At 40.9% G+C, this 3,764-nt stretch overlaps 1 protein-coding gene across 1 annotated transcript in view; it reads right to left on the minus strand.

Annotated features, from left to right (window-relative positions):
• The window catches only part of LOC118733716 (E3 ubiquitin-protein ligase ZNRF1), a gene marked incomplete at its 5' end in the record, with an annotated part of 61,547 nt that overhangs the window by 3,541 nt on the left and 54,242 nt on the right, over window positions 1-3,764 (minus strand).

A 3,764-nucleotide genomic window follows, 5' to 3' on the forward strand; every position in this document is an offset into this window, starting at 1 on the left:
CAGCAGCTTTAGTTTTATGTCCATATGTTGCAAATTTAAACACACACACACACACACATGGAAATGCATTGGCAGCATAGCAAAAGCATGGACACAAGAACACAGTTGCACTTACAAAATCCACTTGCCATCACATACAGTGAACCCATACATATATCCTGCATAGCTGCATGTCCTTCACTACATGTGCGCTTGCTCAGCCACTCTTTTTCGTTTAACACTAACAAATTCTCCATACATGCACATTCGGCAGTCACCCGCCCACACATATGTATATATGCATACAAACACACACACACATATGCAAGCAAACAGACATTAACATTACAAACGAATAATGGCCGACAGATTTTAAAGTTCACTGCAGGAAACCAAAAAGGAAAATTCAATTATTTCACGTTAAATTGCAACTTAAAAGCGAAATGAGTTAATTGCACAAAAGTGTTTACTATGTTGGCTTGCACGGCTGGCTATGTGTGTCCGGTTGGTTTGTCGGTTTGTTGGTTCGTTGGTTCGTTGGTTCGTTGGCTGGCTGATTGCTTTAAGGGATTCCAGTAATTTTAAATACATATCTATGTACACATGAATGGGCTTATCTCTGGCATATTTTCGTAATGCTGTTATTTGGTTTTTCTGTTGTAATCTTCGCTTGGTATGCAGCGCTACATATTTTGTGCAACTGCAATTCAATTCGCTCTGATTTGTGGGTTTCGTTGTGCGCTTTTCTTTCTTACAATTTCTCACAAAATTTTTTTTGCTCGTACTAAGCGATTTATTTGTTTGAAAATTTTCTAGGGATTAAAAAATAAAATACATAATTCACAAATTCTTCCAAAAATTTAATTGTGTGGAATAAATTAGAGAGTGTATCTAGCTAAATTAGTTAGTTGAATGGCTGGATGAGAGACAGGCAGCATACGCAATACGACTTACATAGCTTAAAAAACTGGCGTATCCCCAGGCAATGCCAGCGTCAACAGACGCTGCGGCAAATGCCCGGTTTTCTTCTGTAAAGCAAAGCAAACAGAAATTGAAAGTGCGACCAAACGTTTATGAAACAACAAGGCTGCAGGTCCCCGTGATATCCGAAATATTGCCATTAAAGCGGCAGAGGATGCATCCCATCAGCATTTTCAAAAGTATTTAGTTGATGCCCTCTAGAATGTATATTCCTGAGTAAATGGAAAAGGCACACGCTTGTCCTATTCCCAAAGATTGGCATACCACCGGGGGAGTCAGGTCTTATAGACCCCTGTGTATGATTATGTATAAGTTATTAGTGCATATGCTTATAGTACTGCTACAGGTATGAAAGAATATTCAGAGAATCGTTACCAGAGATACTTCTCAATGTTCCGTCCTCGGCCTGTTTCTGTGCATCATTGCCTACAATGGAGTTTTAGGTCTGTCTCTTCCAAATGGTGCTCAAATAATTGGCCATGCTAATTTGGTCGACGAATGGCTGAAGCGTTCCAACAACAGTCTGATCTACCCTGACCCAGATTTATATCTGCCCTGGGACTGTCACTCCAACATCGCTCCCCAAAGAGTTTGTATGCTGCTGTAACATCAACAATGAATGGCCTAAGGATAAAGGTTTGCAGCTAACTATTCAGAAAACAGAAGGTGTACTTATAACAAGTAGGAAGAACTAAGAAAGGACGACTTTGAATATAATTGGGTATGTAGGCATTTGAGACAGTGAAACGGTTAGTAAAAAAAGCGGATACAGTTCATAGTGCGTTAGCTAGATTAATGGCAAACGTAGGGGGTGCTAGCCAGAAACTGGATTTTCCGGCTTAGTGCCCTACGTATGTATATTTAATGCTTTCCGCACAGTTTGGTATGATGCTGGCTATGTGATTGCTGGTATAATACCTTCTGATGTAATTACTACCGAAATCCAGCGCACCTACTTATTTTACCTCGCGATCCAAAAGCAGAGCCCTCTCTAAACATGAGATCGCGGCCGAGCGCCAAAATGCGCCTAACCCAATGGCGCTGAACTTTCGGACGCATTCCGAGTATAGAAGCCTGGCCAAACAGAAAACATGGCAGAGTATATTTTTATATGACATGAGTTAAGCATGAAGAATTTTCATATTGTGCAAATGGGGTATGGGCGTTCTGCATGACTATACGCAAACACGACTTGCGCCCCCGTTCGAACACTCTGACTAAGTACATGAACAACCCAGACCGGCATGCGATAGCCAATCCGTGCCTTGGCTGACAGCAGAAAACTCCCTTACTTTAATGCAGCCAACCTCGACATGTTCTGTTTCAGGGTCCACTGGAATCTGCAGCGGCTGCAAGCGGGCGTTTGTCTTGGAGCAAGTAACTTTCTAGAATTGTTGTGCTGAGCCACGGTTTGATTCGACTAAAAGAAGAGGAAGGCCTTTCAGCGCTCGTTCCCACGACAGTCGGGTCTACGAAACCGGAACGACCCAGATTTATATCTGGCCAAGGACTGTCACTCCAGCAACACTCCCCAAAAACCCTTTGGGGAACTTGTATGCTGCTACAACAACAAAAACAACCTTTCAGCGCTACCATTCGTGGCTGGGAAAGTGCAAAATGTACGAAATAGAGTAGAGCTAGTCGGATAAAAGTACATACATATATCTCTGGCACAATGTGTGAGTGTCTCGATGGCATCTGAGCACCGGATTCAATTTTCAACCTACATTACAGCTGTCAAAGCCTTAATTTGTATGGGGCACGTACAAAATAAAGACATCCACGAAAATTTCAAAATTTTAAACTAATTTTTAGGAGTCGCTACCAGGATTTAAAAAAAAATTCTTTTTAGAAATCACAAAAATTCGACAAAATTTTGAAATCTTGAAAACTTGAAATCTGATAAATTTGACATTTGATTGAAACTTATTTATTCATATAAATTAATAAATTTGGTTATTCAGAGCTGGTCAAAGTCAAGTTTTGTCGAGGTTTTGGCATTAAAAAAATAATAATTCAAACCCTAATAGCGACCCCAAAACCTTTTTTTCTATTTTGAAGTTTTTGTAGGATGACAGGCCGCTGCAGAGAAAAAAGCGCCAAAATGCAATCGGAAGCAACGCCAGCTTTGTGGGATCGCTGTAGGGAGCTGAAGAACGAAATGAAACGTATGTATTTTCCGTAATAAAAAGAGTATGGCCGAAATACGCGAGTGCGAAGAGCTTGAGATGTTGGCGGACAGAAAAGATTCACGAAAATTCTATCAGGGCAAATTCCTATAAGAACAGACACGGTGGCATTTTAACCAATATCTAAAGCGCGTGAAAATTATGCAGAAAATACTTTTTCACACTGTTGAATCCAGTAGAGAGGTGAACCCGAGCACCAATGAAAGACGGCAGCTTCGAAGTCCTAATACCCAACTGTTACGAGGTATGCGTTGCAATTTTGCAGCTGAAAAACAACAAAGCTGCAAGAGCTGACAGCCTGCCAGCTAAGATATTCGAATACGATATCGAGGAGTTTATAAGGTGAAGGCGTCAACAGTTATGTAGAATATGGTCGGATGAATGCCTTGCGTATGCTCTTCCCAATCCACAACAGAAGGCTATAAAATGTTAGCGAGACGTGAAAAGTTTAAGTCTCCGTCAAATAAACTGAATGCGCCTATCAGTGTACCTTTTATAACAGGATATTCCGGCACAAACCAGGTATTAGCTATATATCAAATATTGGGAAAAAGCCTCGAAAGGAGGCTCGCTTCTAAAGTCACCTTCGTTAGCACTACTTAATAGCTGAATTTG

The sequence above is a fragment of the Rhagoletis pomonella genome, unplaced genomic scaffold (genome assembly GCF_013731165.1).
Source record: "Rhagoletis pomonella isolate Grant_MI unplaced genomic scaffold, Rhpom_1.0 Rhpom_scaffold_00002, whole genome shotgun sequence".
In the NCBI taxonomy this organism is placed as follows: Eukaryota; Metazoa; Arthropoda; class Insecta; order Diptera; family Tephritidae; genus Rhagoletis; species Rhagoletis pomonella.